The following is a 17766-nucleotide window of genomic DNA, read 5'->3' on the forward strand; positions in this document are numbered from 1 at the left end:
AAGGCCCCTGGAGACCTGAGGAGACAACAGATTGACTACATTCTAGTGAAAGCTCGTTTTAGGAACCAGATAAAAGATTGCAGGAGCTATCCATCTGCAGACATAGGCAGAGATCATAACCTGGTCATGATGAAAAGTTCACTGAGATTCAAACGTTTGAAGAAGAAGCCAGTAAAACTTAAATGGGAACTAGAAAAACTGAAAACTGAGGGACTGGCAAAGCACTATGCTCATGAAACAGACAACCTAATTAAAAATTTTCAACATGGTGGAGTAAATGAAGACTGGAATCAGATTAAATCTTGTATATACAAAGCAGCAGTAAAGATAGTGGGAAGAACTGAACCCAAAAACAAGAGGAAATGGATTACAGCAGATATTATTGAGCTTATAGAAAACAGAAGATTATACAAAAATGCAACTGAGGAACAAGGAAAAGCTGAATACAGAAGACTAAGGAATTTAGTTAATAGAGAAGCTAGGAAAGCAAAAGAAAATTTTCTTGGAGAAATGTGCAGGAAAGTAGAAGAAAATATGCCAAACGGAAGAACTGATTTAGCCTACAGAACAGCAAATCAATTTTTTTTTCACAAACGTAAAACAGTACTCTCAGGCACAATAGAAAATAAAGAGGGGAAAATGCTGTTTGGTGAAGACATGCTGAAGAGATGGAAAGAATACATAGAGGAGTTGTATGCTGGAACATCTCTTTCGGAGGAAGTAATAGGAAGAGAAGAGGAAGTAGACGAAGATGACAAGGGAGGTGACATTCTGCAAGAAGAATTTGACAGAGTTCTAAAAGAACTACAGGACAACAAAGCAACGGGTATTGATGACATCCCTGCAGAACTAATAAAGAATGCTGGTGACGGCATGAAAATGATGCTGCTTAAACTTATTAGGTCCATCTATAACACAGGAGAGATACCGACAGACTTCCAGAAATGTATCATTGTTCCTATACCAAAGAAGGCAGCAGCTACAAAATGTGAACAGCACCGAACTCTTAGCCTAATATCACATGCATCAAAAATTCTCATAAAAATAGTTCTGAAGAGAATTGAAGAGAAGGTGGAGGATATGCTGAGTGAAGATCAGTTTGGTTTCAGAAGGAGATTGGGAACAAGAGAGGCGATTCTGGCACTAAGACTCATTATCGAAAAGCAATTACAGAAAAATAAACCAACTTATATTGCCTTTATAGACATGGAAAAGGCATTTGATAACGTTATCTGGCAAGAGATGTTCAGAGTGCTGAGGAAAATTGGAATAAAGTACAAAGACATCCGCGTGATACTCAGTTTCTATAAGAATGAGGTGGCAGTGATTAGGAACTGTCACCAGGAACAACAAGCAAATATTAGAAAAGGGGTAAGACAAGGATGTGCTCTCTCTCCTCTTATATTCAATGCTTACATCCAGGAAGCTATAGACCAAGTTCGAGAAACTACTGAGGTGGGGATCAAAATTAATGGGCAGAAGATAGACATGGTACGTTATGCAGATGATATTGCTATAGTCACGGAGACAGAAGAAGATCTAGAGGAAGTCCTCAGAACAACGGAAAAAATTCTATACAATCAGTATGGAATGAGAATAAACAAGAAAAAGACTAAAGTGATGGTATGCAGTACAGGAGCAGAATATGAACCTCCGAGAATTAGAATTGGAAGAGAGGAGCTGGAAGTGATACAGGAATTTACTTACCTGGGAAGCAAAATCACAAGGGATGGTATATGCCGGAAAGAAATTGCGACCAGAATACAAAAGGCCAAAATTGCATTTAATCGGAGAAGTAACTTACTCACCAGCAACAACATCAGTCTGAAAATAAGGAAACGCATCATGAAAGGTTTCGTTTGGAGTGTGGCCCTATATGGATGTGAAACTTGGACAGTTGGAAGAGCAGAGAGAAGTCGGCTAGAGGCCCTGGAGATGTGGTGCTATAGAAGGATGATGAAGATCAGCTGGACAGACAAAGTAACAAATGAAGAGGTGCTTAGAAGAGTACAGGAAACCAGATCTCTGTGGAGGCACATCCAAACAAGAAGAGACAAACTTGTAGGGCACATCCTACGACACAACAATATCATTGGAACAATAGCAGAAGGAGTTATTGAGGGAAGGAATCGGCGGGGGCGACCAAGGATATCATACATGCAACAGATCATGAATGACGTTGGATGTAACACATATGTGGAAATGAAGAGGAAAGCAGACAGAAGAGAGGAATGGCGCTCTGCTGCAAACCAACCTCAGGGTTGAACACTAAAAGAAGAAGAAAAGAAGTGTCGACATTGTGCATGCTCTGTTGCCTTTGTCTATGTGCCTGTGGTTCTGTCACTGTGATCATGTGATGTATCTGACCCCAGGAATGTGTCAATAAAGTTTCCCCTTCCTGGGACAATGAATTCACGGTGTTCTTATTTCAATTTCCAGGAGTGTATTTAGCAAACAACGCATCGGCTTAAAAAAAAGCTATAATTCCAAATTGTTTGTCTCGGAGGGGGCCTTCCAATAATACCACACTCGATCCCCCACACGCCACCTCGTGGTTGGGTTGAGGGGGGGGGGGGGGCAACTTTGAAATCTTAAATGGGAGCCCTCTTTTTTTAGTTGCAGATTACGATCCTACGGCAAAATCTATATATTGTAAATTTTATCTGAAGCATTTTCTTCGTTTCGGCACAGATTGGGCTGTTATCGAAGGAATAGAAATAGGTAAACAATCGTAATTTACCACATGCTACTAAACTGCCGTTGAATATTCAATGACACGTGGGACCCCATCTAAGTGCTGCGAGGGTAGGACGGGCCAGTATTTCACAACTTCCAATTGGAAACCCCATTCGCAACGTTGTACTCCTCCGATATATCGAACAGGGTACTATTCGACGCGCCACTGTGGCCGTGGCTCAAGGTGAACAATACTCCACTTTTCCAATTAGAGTAAGTGTTCTAAGCCCGCCCGGCTAGCCGTGCGGTCTAACGCACTGTTTCCCGACCGGGGAGTCGTGACGGTCCCCGGCACAAATCCGCTCGGCGGATTAGTGTTGGCTCTTGCTCGCACACGTTATCCTTTAAATATCCCCACAGAAAGAAATCTGGCGACCTCAATTTCGGCGACCCAGAGAGACAGCTAATAGGGCCACCTCTGCCGATCCATCGACCAGTGTAAACACGGTTTAACACTTCCCGTGCTTCAATTGCGCAATCCACTGGGTAACCGTCACGCCGAAATCACATACGTTGTCGAACGTCTAGGCTAACATATTTCAGTAGTGCCGTTAGTTCTTGTTCCAAAAGCGTTCGATATTTGCACTCGTGCAACGAGCCGCCGCTAAAATACGGACCAATGAGTTTGTTCCCCATGATGCCAGACCATACGTTAACCAACCAACGACGTTGACGGTCAACTTGACGTAAACAGTGGGGGTTTTGTATACTTCAGTAATGAATATTATGCTAGTTAATGCTACAACGGTTTGTGAATGTAGATTCATCGGAAAGTAGCACATTGGCAAAGAACGTGGCGGTCGTTTGCATGTGTTGACGTGCCCATTCACAAAACACTACCCGATTACGGAAATCGTTGCCGTGAAGTTCTTGCTATAGTGACCTGTGATATGGATGATACTTACGACGATGCAGCACTGTGACAGTACTATCTACGGACACACTCAAATCGCGCTGTAATTGCCGGGCGCTTATCAGTGGTTTGTGGTGCACTGCGATTAGTACAGCTATTTCATTACCTTGTCGGCCGCGGTGGTCTCGCGGTTAAGGCGCTCAGTCCGGAACCGCGCGACTGCTACGGTCGCAGGTTCGAATCCTGCCTCGGGCATGGATGTGTGTGATGTCCTTAGGTTAGTTAGGTTTAAGTAGTTCTAAGTTCTAGGGGACTGATGACCACAGATGTTAAGTCCCATGGTGCTCAGAGCCATTTGAGCCTTTTGAGTCATTACCTTCTGCCGTAACACGTTTGCCGTGTTTCCTCTTGCCGGTCTACACGCTGCCATCAGGCATAAAGGCGTTCACAGGCTTGTAAAAGAACGAACGAGAGTGAGCTTTCTATGGAAACGTCAGCATATTCAGGAAAAAACAACTTATACACAGAAAACATAATATATAGGTCGTAATAAAACGATAAAAACGCACCTTAAAATTCCATTTATTTCCATAATGCTTTATTGTGCAAAATAAGCAAATAAAAATAATGAATGATAGAAGACAACGTGGAGCAGTAGGTTTTACAATGACAGGCTTTGAGAACAATGGTTAAAATTTAAAGAAAAAGAATTTTCCATTCTTCCCAATGAATCCTTCGTGAAACGGTTGAGAGAGTAAGGAGATGATAGTTTTAACGCGCATTTCTGCAGTATAACGTTCGTTTGAATTTCGAATGGATCTTGTATCTTTCCACTCTGTTCGACCGAGTGATCACATCTATAAACGGTCCCCCTTCACCCAGTACCAACAATGTCTTCGGAGAGTGGATGAGCGGGTGGAGATATATGGCGCTCTATTGTCTCAGGGACGAAATACCACTCTTAGGGGTCCCATACACGAGCGACGGATCGCAGAGATCCGTCGCATGCGAAATTGCCTGCAATCGGTTGCTCGCTTCGGCACCCTACACACGAGCGATTTCTCAAGCAATTCCTATCAGTCTTGTGAACGTCAGTCTGTCAAGAAGTACTGCTATGGAAAATGAACTGCTACGTTTAGCAGCAGTTGCAGTTAATTTATTTGTCTCCGTGAATACTTACAAAACACAAATTTACAATAAACGTGAACTATATCCTCTTAAACGTGTTTTGAAACACTTTTCTCGGGAACTGTAGGCTAGTTTACTAAACATATTTCATTTCTCTCTGACGACAGATGTGTTGTATATACATTTCCGGTATGCCAATGCAATTCCTTGTACGATTATTATTCCTCAATACCTTTTTTATTCGTTAATCTTATAATTTAACTGCCGGTATTTACACAATCTACTTTATGTTTCTATGAATATGTTGTCAATGGCAGCACTACACATTCCTGCAACTCTTGTCGTGAATTGTATGAAGGAGAGTTAGATGATGTGAAATGACAAAAGACTTGAGTATCACTGTATAACAGATCTGCCATGAACATTTAAATTAAAATGTTCTCTTAACTTACAGAAGGTATGTAGGTCAATCTGTTTGCAAGTTAAAAACTTTAATAATGCATGTAATTATTTCACGAATAACTTAAAACCGTAAGAGTGAGCACATTGCATCAGGACTATTACTATGAACCTATCACCGATTCTACTTTTTTAGCAAGAGGTTTCAAAAAGTATATTACTGCAGAACTGACGGATAATTTTTTTTCTTAGTGTGAATGCCATCTCCGGCTTCCACTTCACTTCTCAGATAAGCTCATGGTCCCTGCATAACCACAAATTCTAACGTAGATTTGTAACTCAACGAGAGCAGAGCGAAAACTTGTTGTTGTTGTTGTGGTCTTCAGTCCTGAGACTAGTTTTGACGCACCTCTCCATGCTACTCTATCCTGTGCAAGCTTCTTTATCTCCCAGGACTTACTGCAGCCTACATCCTTCTGAATCTGCTTAGTGTATTCATCTCTTGGTCTCCCTCTACGATTTTTACCCTCCACGCTGCCCTCCAATATTAAATTGGTGATCCCTTGATGCCTCAGCACATGTCCTACCAACCGATCCCTTCTTCTAGTCAACTTGTGCCACAAACTCCTCTTCTCCCCAATTTTATTCAATACCTCCTCATCAGTTATGCGATCTACCCATCTAATCTTCAGTATTCTTCTGTAGCACCACATTTCGAAAGCTTCTATTCTCTTCCTGTCTAAACTATTTATCGTCCAGGTTTCACTTCCATACATGGCTATACTCCATACAAATACTTTCAGAAACGACTTCCTGACACTTAAATCTATACTCTACATCAACAAATTCCCCTTCTTCAGAAACTCTTTCCTTCCCGTTGCCTGTCTACATTGTATATCCTCTCTACTTCGACCATCATAAGTTATTTTGCTCCCCAAATAGCAAAACTCCTTTACTACTTTAAGTGTCTCATTTCCTAATCTAATTCCCTCTGCATCACCTGATTTAATTCAACTACATCCCATTATCCTCGTTTAACTTTTGTTGATGTTCATCTTATACCCTCCTTTCAAGACACTGTCCATTCCGTCCAACTGCTCTTCCAAGTCCTTTGCTGTCTCTGATAGAATTACAATATCGTCGGGAAACCTCAGAGTTTTTATTTCTTCTCCATGGATTTTAATACCTACTCCGAACTTTTCTTTTGTTTTCTTTATTGCTTGCTCACGAAAACCTCTTAATAAATAGTAAAACGAATCGATGCCACGTTTCTACACAAAGTCCGCCTGCTTAGCTGAACAGCCGACACGGTAGCTCAGTGTGTTCGGTCAGAGAGCTGGATGGCCTTTGTAATAAAAAAGTGACTGAAAGCATCAACAAACGAACTTGATCGGATGTCATGTGACGTCCGCAACAACCAAACACAACGATCAACAACGAACAAAATTTAAAAAAAAAAGGTAACGTGCTTGCCTCTCATGCAACGGGCTCGGGTTCGATTCCCAGTCGCGCTGGAGGTTTTCTCCGCTCGTGGAGTGGGTGTTGTGTTGTCTTCATCGTCTTTCTATTCTTATCACGAGCACGCGAGTCGCCCAATATGGCGTCGGCAGAAATAAGACTAGCACTCGGCGGCCGAACTTCCCCCGATGGAGCCTCCTGGCCCCCAGTGCCATATGCTCATTTCATTTTTTTCCACACACATAGATACAATCCAGCCAGGCAGCCATATCCAGCCGCATGCGACTCATCAGATTGTTTTGATTTTTAGACGACCGATGGCTGCGATTTTCTCCCACACGTGCGATTTACAAAGCGGCCTTTCACCGCACAGCTGTCTCAGCAGTTCCGTGCGCCCATAGGTCGCAACGGCCGTCTGCCAAGGCAGACATTTTCTCCCTTCGCATGTTACTTCCGACCCAAGGTATCGATCTTGGTACTGAGTACGTTTCTCGCTGCTTTTGCAGGAACTGATTTAATCGCGACGTAGTGGTTCAGGGAAGGGGACCAGAAACGACGCTGTCGATTTGTCGATCGCTATAGGACTGACTTGACGTTTGTGGATGTGTTAGTGACAGGAGAATCTCAGCTGTAGTGAGAACGCAATAGGGGAATGAGTTGGTGCAAAATATTTCTGACAAGGAAGAACATGAATGTTATTGTTCATCGTTTCACTTCCAGCAATTTAAGCTTTCCTCTTGGGTTCGTGCCTAACCACCCACTCGGAAATTGTCACATATTCGGAAATGAACAGCGAAGTATTTGTGACAAGGGAGAATATGAATCGTATTGCTCCTCGTTTCACTCGCAGCAATATAAGCTGTCCTCTGAAGTTCCTGCCTAACCACGCACTCGGAAATCACCACATATTCGGAAATGGACAGTCAGATATTTATTTCATGGTTTGTTCTCTAATCATACGGAAATGTTAAATAATATCAAATATTGCATAACAAACTTGTATTACAATTATAACAAAATCCCAAAATGTCTTAAGAACGCTAGCATTGGAAAAAAAAACAAAAAATGTTAGCATACAGCACCTCAAACTCTGTCAACTACAGCGTTATTCATTTTTCTCGGTTATCATATCTCTTGAAGGACTGTGGCGAGACTTCCGCCGATGTAGCCTCGAACAGCCTCCGTCTTCTCCTCGCGGCGTCCACATCGGAATCTCTGGGACGAGACTGCCACCTGCCTCGGCGTCCGCCTTTCCTCCCAAGCCACGGCTTTTCCAGTGCCGACCATGCCGGCGAGTGACTTCGTCCAAAACTTATGGATTTGGTATGCCCACCTTTAGCACGGGTAACTGCGGGCGACGCTTCGCAGTGCTCCAGGACATGAAATTCGACGTTGTGACGTCACCAGCTTCCGTGTGAGGAGGGCTTTAGAAGAGCTTATAGGAGCAGAAACTGTACTGAGAAATGTGTTTATCAGCAATTTTGTAACGGTGATCAGTCGTGGAACGTCATTCTTTCTTCAAGACTATTTTCTGAAAGTGAGACACCGCCGTTACAGTCAGATTTCCCGTTATTCGTTTTATCAGATTCAGACGCAGATAACGTCTCCTTAGTGAGACACCGCTATCACCTGTTCTCAGACGTTGCTGAGAAGTCACAGCGGCCGCACATCGTCGCGGCTAGGATTCTCTCATTCCAGCAGGCACCGAATTCGCGTAAGTACTTGCACTTTTATACGATGTCTTAATAATGATAGACTTCTGAATCAAGTGTACGGCTCTACTGTGCCCTATTAGCACATTTTCTTGCAACGGGCGTCGAGACAATGTGTGCTCTGTTACGAAAATCTTTGGCTTGCTCTGTGCCCTTACCGCTCTTGCACAGGTGGTCGCGCGGTTGCCCCTGCCGCTGGCGTACGAATCGCCACGTGTGTAAATGCCCCGTCTATTTGCACTATGCAACGCTGACCACTGCTGCCTCGCTGGTCAGCAGCGCAGCCTCGTCCGCAGCTCGTGGTCGTGCGGTAGCGTTCTCGCTTCCCGCACCTGGGTTCTCGGGTTCGATTCCCGGCGGAGTCAGCGATTTTCTTTGTCTCGTGATGACTGGGTGTTGTGTGATGCCCTTAGGTTAGTTAGGTTTAAGTAGTTCTAGGGAATGATGACCACAAATGTTAAGTCCCATAGCGCTCAGAGCCATTTTGAGCAGCGCTGCCGGAAGTCGCAATTCTGTAATGCGCATATTGAGACGCATTATATACAGGGTCTATACAAGGGCGATGTACTTGAGGACAATATTATGGAAATGGAAGAGGATGAAGATGAAATGGGAGAAACGATACTGCGTGAAGAGTTTGACAGAGCACTGAAAGACCTGAGTCGAAACAAGGCCCCGGGAGTAGACAACATTCTATTAGAACTACTGATGGCCTTGGGAGAGCCAGTCCTGACAAAACTCTACCATCTGGTGACCAAGTCGTATGAGACAGGCGAAATACCCTCAGACTTCAAGAAGAATATAATAATTCCGATCCCAAAGAAAACAGATGTTGACAGGTGTGAAAATTACCGAACTATTAGTTTACAATTTGTACAGAAACCAGATCTCAATTATAAGAGTCGAGGGACATGAAAGGGAAGCAGTGGTTGGGAAGGGAGTGAGACAGGGTTGTAGTCTCTCACCGATGTTATTCAATCTGTGTATTGAGAAAGCAGTAAAGGAAACAAAAGAAAAATTAGGAGCAGGTATTAAAATTCATGGAGAAGAAATAAAAACTTTGAGGTTCGCCGATGACATCGTAATTCTGTCAGAGACAGCAAAGGACTTGGAAGAGCAGTTGAACGGAATGGACAGTGCCTTGAAAGGAGGGTATAAGTTGAACATCAACAAAAGCAAAACGAGGATAATGGAATGTAGTCGAATTAAGTCGGGTGATGCTAAGGGAATTAGATTAGGAAATGAGACACTTAAAGTAGTAAAGGAATTTTGCTATTTGGGGAGCAAAATAACTGGTGATGGTCGAAGTAGAGAAGATATAAAATGTAGAGTGGTAATGGGAAGGAAAGCGTTTCTGAGGAAGAGAAATTTGTTAACATCGAGTATAGATTTAAGTGTCAGGAAGTCGTTTCTGAAAATATTTGTATGGAGTGTAGCCATGTATGGAAGTGAAACATGGACGATAAATAGTTTGGACAAGAAGAGAATAGAAGCTTTCGAAATGTGGTGCTACAGAAGAATGCTGAAGATTAGATGGGTAGATCACATAACTAACGATGAAGTATTGAATAGAATTCGGGAGAAGATGAGTATGTGGCACAACTTGACAAAAAGAAGGGATCGGTTAGTAGGACATGTGCTGAGGCATCAAGGGATCACCAATTTGGTACTGGAGGGCAGCGTGGAGGGTAAAAATCATAGAGGGAGGCCAAGAGATGAATACACTAAGCAGATTTAGAAGGATGTGGGTTGCGGTAACTTCTGGGAGATGAAGATGCTTTCACAGGATAGAGTAGCATCGAGAGCTACATCAAATCTGTCTCAGGACTGAAGAGCACAACAACAACAACACCATACTTCGTACGCACCGACTGGTGATGCTCTGCGCTGACAAAAATGAATCGCGCACACCCTGTTATCTATCTCAAACCATTTTACAGAAACTATTCACTGAAAAGATTAGACTTTTACCTTACTTGTAGCGTTAAATGTCAGCTTCGTGACGAAGTGACCATCATCTCGCTAATGACCATCCTTGTCCTGATGTACACATTTTAGTAAGACACTATGCACAGCTCAAAAAGTTTGCAACGAAAATTAGGGGTCGCTATGATTTTGCGTTTGGTGCGTATTACACCATATGTTGCTGCGTACGAAATTTAGCTAACAAGTTGAATTTTGGTTTAGACTTGGGACGAGGTATCTATGTGAATCCGATCTCGAGAAAATGGATCCTATGCAGCGCCCTCATTTCCGAGCTCACGCCCGCGAGAATGAAACACTCGCAGCATCTCTCATATCTCCTAAACCGTTCGAGCCATCGAAACAAAAGTTTGACGAATGACAGCGCACAAGGAGGAGATTGTTGTCAATTTTTAAACACACAGAACTTCCTTATCTATAGCGATATATCAGTCCTTATACATCCTTTTTTATTGATTTCACTCCAGTGCCTGTAATTTTTTAAGAGTTATCGACAGCTAGCGAAACAAGAGCTTCCTAATATAAAAATAAACATGAAATTTCTTCTTTTATTTTAGTGAAAACCGACACTATGACGTTTTCCGTACGCTATTCAGCTCCGTGATTGCCAATTACTTGTTTAATGAGGCACTCCGTTTCCGAATTCTGTCGCAATAGCTGCTGTGAGATGAGTTAGGCAAATTACATTGTGACAGAGGAAGTACAATTAAAGCTATCAAAAAAATGTCTCTGAGCACTATGGGACTTAACTTCTGAGGTCATCAGTCCCCTAGAACTTAGAACTACTTAAACCTAACTAACCTAAGGACATCACACACATCAATGCCCGAGGCAGGATTCGAACCTGCGACCGTAGCGGTCGCGCGGTTCCAGGCTGAAGCGCCTAGAACCGCTCGGCCACTCCGGCCAGCTAAAGCTATCACCAAGAGAATTGGGGCCGTTACTCATGAATGGTGATCCTTCTTCGAATGAGAAAAGGTTAACAACTCACATCAAAATAGATTGCCAATTCTGTTGGAATTTTGTTTGAATCCCCGTAACCCGTCGTATTTTTAACACAGAGCGACTGGAATGGAATCTTACCGAAGGATTTTATTCCTTCTCTTGTGAGCAATATTAAAGTGATGGCGAGCGTTCCTTCAGGCGGAATGATTGGCACATGTCCCATACTGGTTACTCACATACGGCTTGCCAAACTGACAATGTGTGATCGCGAATAATGTAGTTGTTATTAAGAAAAATAAACAATTGATCTGTCGCACAACACAATGGTCAGTGTATTGTCAGCAGCGGAGGATAATACGCGAGACAGGAATGCACAAGCTAGCAATGTGTGCCTTGTGAGCTGGAGTTCGAAAAACATTGTCATGAAAGTAGATTTGTCTTTGTCAGCAGTACATTTCAACAAACTAAATACATCTAATCATGACAGTCTTTTAGGATAATCCTACTTTCGTAATAATACCGACCATTTTCTTCATTTTTCTAGCCTGTTGTATAATTAGTTTATTAATGATGGTAATGAGCATGCCACAATTGAAATTCTTTTTCTCATCACAGGGATCAATTAAAACACTGTTATTTGTGACTGCTTTTCGACTGTTTCTAGCTTGCAATGGAAATGTGATGTTCACATTCATGTAGTACAGTGTGTCGTATTACATTATTACATCCACATCCAAGTAATCACAGTGAGACTCCTGTACTTCACATCTTGGACGCTTTTCACCAGGATATTATCCTTTTCTAAATTTTTGTAACAGATCGTACAGACATGCCGGCATACTAGGCAGCGAGAAGATAACCTTGTTTTATTTTCCTGCCTTGCTTTTTAATCACATGATTTTGCAATATTCCTTGCTACCTTATTCACTACCCCCTGTCCCTTCTTGCGATATGAAAACATCGCGGAGGTATATGATACAATTCCTGCGGCCAATGGCTCACCAGTTACTGAAGATTGCATTTTTGTTGAAAAAAAAAGAAAAAAAACCATGCAGATATACATAACAGAAAAGTATTATGTACTAAGGAAGAAACCTGGAGCGTTTAAATAGTGAAAAACGAAATAGTACCTAAACGCAATAAAATTTAGTATATAGTAAGGCAAAACTTATTGTATGGGCAATACTACCACTGCTCATATGCGCCGTTCCGATGTGAGCATATGGCCGGGCTACTTTTCCGCTCCCCGCCACAGATTTCCCACGGTGCTAGCAAGGCACGCGCGACGCGCAGAGCGAGAAACTGTGCCCCAACCACAACGCCGCGCGACCTGTCGCGTCCCAGTCGCGTCGCGTCGCAATTTGCGCAGTCCCATTTGAACCAGTGAAGTTACAAAAATGCGCGCTGCGCTGCTTCGTGCCACACGCGCTATACTCGTCTCAATTTGCGCCTAGCCCTTAAGGGGCGTAATATCGAGTGGTTATAATTAAACTTTCCATGTTTAATACGTTATAATAAGGAAACTAATTACCATACGAATACCAAGCTTGGTAGCATTAATGTCCAGAGTATGGGGTGCATCATTTCCATGCGTCACAGCGCCCCCGTCCACTTCCAACTATAGCCACAAGATGCCGTGATTAGTCATCGTGATTCGTAGTCTAACGTACCTGTCCAGTCGCAATGCGGTAGTTGCCGTGTCAACATGAGCTTGGACAAAAGGAGCAGGGCATTATTGATGAAGCTCTATTATCAAAACAACAGTAACGCTGCAACTGTACTTCGAGAATATCGCCGACTGAAAGGATTACGGAAGGGTCCTCATTTCCTACTTGCAGTGAAAACATGCTGAAGAAGTGCGAATCAACTGGAGAACTGGGAGTCGCTCGAGAAGAGGGCGACGACCGTTTGTACCAAAGATGGTTGATGAAATAGCTGTTGCTACGGCTTTACGCGCTATTCCCGATCGTCAGGCAGTGCGCGTGCCGTGTCACGACAGGTGAACATCCCTTACTCCACTGTACGGAGGGTGCTTCGAACCATTCTGAAATGGTATCTCTACAAGATCCACATCTTACAGCACCTTGCATCACAGGACGCACAACAGTGTGTTGACTTCTCTCTTCGCATTCTCGCACAGATTAAACTTGACGGGCGCTTGTCCTGGACCATCCTATGGACAGCGAAGCTCATTTTTCTCTGACGAATGAGATGAACACACAGAATTGCCGAGTCTGGGGATCTTCACCTCCAGTCGCTGTGCACGACGTTTCTCTGTGTAGTGAACGTGTCACCAAATGGTGTGGCTTCACAGCTACGTTCATTACTGGCCCATTCCTTTTTGACCAGGACCAAAGCCGTGCAGTGCGACTGGCCAACGTTACTGCTTCGAAAGCATTTCATATCCGCCCTACAGGAGAGAGATGCATTGAACTCAGCAGTTTCCATGTAAGATGGGGCCCCACCGCACATCGCTTATGAAGTTCACCTGCTCCTCCGAAACACGTTTGGAAACGATCGAATTATCAGCCGATGGTCTCCAAATACTTCGCTGGCACGATCACCTGATCTCACTTCCTGTGATTTCTGGCTGTGGGGATACCTGAAGGCAGGGTTTACTAGGGGAACATTCGCACATCCGCTGATATGAAGCGCAGCACATCGAAAGAGGTAACAAGCATACCAAGAGACATCCTTCGTTCTGCTGTGCAGACTGCAATACTGCGCTTTCAGACTCCTCTGGGCACTGATGGGCGCCATATTGAGCTCCTTTTGTAGCAGTTCAAAATGATTCAAATGGCTCTTGAGCACTATGGGACATATCATCTGAGGTCATCAGTCCCCTAGAACGTAGAACTACTTAAATCTAACTAACCTAAGGACATCACACACATCCATGCCCGAGGCAGGATTCGAACCTGCGACCGTAGCGGTCGCGCTGTTCCAGACTAAAGCGCATAGAACCGCTCGGCCACCACGCCCGGCTAGCAGTAATGTTACCGGTGAGTAATGGTATGATGTGCCGTAACAGCACAGTAAAAGTGTTTTAATTGAAGTTATTCTGCATTATTTCTCTTTCCCATGTCCTTGACAGTAATGCTACCAAATTTGTTATTCTTACGGTAATTAGTTTACATGTTATAACATGCCAAATAAGGAAAGTTTAAATATAACCCTACATTCGAAGAAATAATATTTAAGCCTTACAGCGACTGGAACAAAAAATCTTTGATGCAAGTGACACGCTCTAAATTACTTTCACTGACAATAATGTGAATATTTTGTAGAATTTATTCAGTAGCCAATACCTTTAGCTACCATGGCATGAATTAACCAGGACTCAATTATTCTAGGACACCATATTCGAATAGAGGCCCAGCTAATCTTTCCTGCCGGCCAGGGTGGCCGAGCGGTTCTACGCGCTTCAGTCTGGAACCACACGACCGCTACGGTCGCAGGTTCGAATCCTGCCTCGGGCATGGATGTGTGTGATGTCCTTAGGTTAGTTATGGTTAAGTAGTTCTAAGTTCTAGGGGACTGATGACATTAGAAGTTAAGTCCCATAGTGCTCAGAGCCATTTTTGAACCTTTCCTGGAAAATTGTTCGTACGCGAACATTATTAAATCTTCTCCGTTACTTAAATTCAACACCAACTACTACTGCAGAATATCCTGTGCTCATAGTCACTGCGACCCAAGTCTAACCGCAAACTGCCTAGCTGTGCTACCCTCTCATACGTCGTATGAAGCGTTCAGAAACCACTTCACACGGTAATGGACACAACACACTGCTTGTCACTAGACAATTGATTGTTTAATTCAGTTAACATGTGATAGTATCTCCGAATGAGCGCTAACGCGCGATTGAAATTACGGGTCCATGATTTTTTTAAAAGTAATATCTACAATCCTTAATTGTAAAGTTATGAACTTATGCCCAGTAAACGTAGCACAGAAAATGGTGTAATAACAACATAAGGAATGGGTGTAGTACATCAACTCGCCCTGTTTTTGCCTGTTTATTTCACTGGAAGAGTGAGATTTTGGTTTTTAATTATGGTAATTATTTAACTAACAACCTTTCCATGTTGTAAAACGCACCACAAATCTAAAAAAAAAAAAAAAAAAAAAAAAACAGAAATATCTCATCATGTTATTCTATAAATATCCAAGGCCTATTATATGCTGCTGCTTGTTTGTGTAATGATGGTTACATTCTGTTCTAAATTTCTTATGACAAATAAGTGTAATTTTCAGTCTATAGAATCTGCGTGTCTATGTGCGCTGAATTAGTGCAGAGGCCAAATGAAAGACCTCTTCATTGGCTTTCGTTGCAGTTATGGTTTGTTGAGGTAACATCATTTTATAAATCACAATAGATTTATGGAAAACTGCAATTTATCAAAGTTTGCCTTTGTAGTGCCAAGGAATAAGCATTACAGGTAGCGGCTTTGTAGCACAAGATTCTACTTTAAGAGCGTTTCTAAGAGGTGTACCTTCTTTCTGAATACAGCGACACCTTCTCATGTCTATATTACTCGAATTTTCGCCATGCCTGCGACCTCAGTCGCAATCTCTATTACTACGGGGCAGGCCGGCGGTTGAATGCTGTATCTGATTACCAGCCAGGAAGTGCTTAGCGCATTGGATTCTCATTCGGGAGGATGGCGGTTCAGATCCGCGTCCGGCAGTTCATGTTTATATTTTCCGAGATTTCCTTAAATCGCCCCAGGAAAGTATCGGGGTGGTGCCTTTGAGTGTTCATGGCCAATTTCCTTCCCCATTCTTGAAACAATCCGAACTCTGACGATCTCGATGTCGACGGGCCATTAAAACCAATCTTCCTGCTCTCTTTTCATTTGCTCCCAGTTCCATCTGTCAAGCTCCACGAGGTCACAGGCAACAAAAGGGGTCCAGAAAAATGTAGACACTCTTTGATAGCTAAAATCTTTGGAACAAAATGACGTATCGCTGCAATTTGCCGCGGTAGCGTAATCCATTGTTTTCTCAACAGATCTTGGCGCGCATTTTCTAGCGGATGACAGAGCAGCAATGAATGAAGTAAGATTGTCGTTTCAGCAACGCAAGGCCGTATTTAAATGGTACTGAAAGAACGAAAATACGGTCCTGCTACAACAGCAATGGGTAATGTTTACGGAACTGAGCCACCAACACGTACAACAAAGCCACTTTCAAATCTCCCGCTTCGCTATACGCACACAGCGGAGACACAGATCTCTGACCCTTGTGGTCTACTGGAGCCCATGTAATGGGCCACGCTTCGAATACTCATCGTTGGGTTCCCTTCTAAGTGACGAAGGACGTTCTCTTCGAAGGCGGGAGCGCGTCCGTGAGCACCGTAGCTAAACCTCCGTATTTTACGGGCTCTAAAACACACCTTCATTTTTAAACAATTTTTTAAAGAAATAATATTTTTACCATTGTGTTATTAGATTGAAAAGCAAGACTAAAAAATCTAGTTTGTAAAACAAAACTGTGCTTTAAAACACCTTAAAATCGTAATGGTCTAGTTTTGGCCATTTTTCATTCAGTCCTCTAGTTGCACATTTAGTCTTCCTCATTTTTTCAGTTCTTTTTTACTAGCCTGTCAATCGCGAATGACTCTTTTCCGTTGATGGAGGGCCGAAACGCCGCTCAACTGCTCTATTTCCTTGTTCTTCTGCATATGCCATTACTTTAAATTAATAGTCCACATCATATGAATATCTTTCACTTTTTTTTCGTTACGGAACTAGCTACTAAGAAAAGTATTATACAGTTACCAATAATGCAAATCACTTTCAAAATGGTTCAAATGGCTCTGAGCACTATGGGACTCAACTGCTGTGGTCATCAGTCCCCTAGAACTCAGAACTAATTAAACCTAACTAACCTAAGGACATCACACACATCCATGCCCGAGGCCGGACTCGAACCTGCGACCGTAGCAGTCGCGCGGTTCCGAACTGCGCGCCTAGAACCGCTAGACCACCGCGGCCGGCCAAATCACTTTCAATTCAGGTTGCGTAGACTGCAATGACACATCGTACGCTAGACGGTGTTCTGGGTTAGTGATGGCGGGTTGTGAGGGAGACAGTGTTAGCAAGCTTTTGAATCCCCGCAACTCATGTTCGTTGCATCAGTGCCCTGCCACCTCCAGTTGAATCCAGGGTAGTCAGATAGAGATGAGCTTCCCGCGGCATCGAATGTATGGCCACTTTTAAGACTGGTGGGAATTTTAAACGCTGGACATTTTTAATATCAATTTCGAGTAAAAGATGCACCTGAATTTTGGAGGCAGGTTTTCGAAGAAAAACGTGCATCTTATAGTAGCTGAAATATGGTAGTTGCTAACTTACTGGTTCCGCACAACCGCTGTTGTAGTTGCAAGATAACAGTATACGATGTCCTGCTTACAACAAGAACTCAGTTTGCGTGAGTACCGACGAGTGAGAGTTTTGGAAGTGATCCGAATTCCAAATTTGTGTTACATTCAAACGATACATTACAGGACTAAGGTTCGTTATCAAAATTTTATCTAGTAAGTGCCAT

At 43.0% G+C, this 17766-nt stretch overlaps 1 protein-coding gene across 1 annotated transcript in view; it reads left to right on the forward strand.

Annotated features, from left to right (window-relative positions):
* The first annotated feature begins 8201 nt into the window (after positions 1-8201).
* LOC126273120 (UDP-glucosyltransferase 2-like) overlaps positions 8202-17766 on the forward strand; it is a 100808-nt gene continuing 91243 nt past the window's right edge. The window contains exon 1 of the mRNA XM_049976574.1: positions 8202-8288. The gene's annotated coding sequence lies outside the window, so the exon portion shown is untranslated. The remainder of the gene's footprint in view (positions 8289-17766) is intronic.

The sequence above is a fragment of the Schistocerca gregaria genome, chromosome 5 (genome assembly GCF_023897955.1).
Source record: "Schistocerca gregaria isolate iqSchGreg1 chromosome 5, iqSchGreg1.2, whole genome shotgun sequence".
Classification (NCBI taxonomy): domain Eukaryota; kingdom Metazoa; phylum Arthropoda; class Insecta; order Orthoptera; family Acrididae; genus Schistocerca; species Schistocerca gregaria.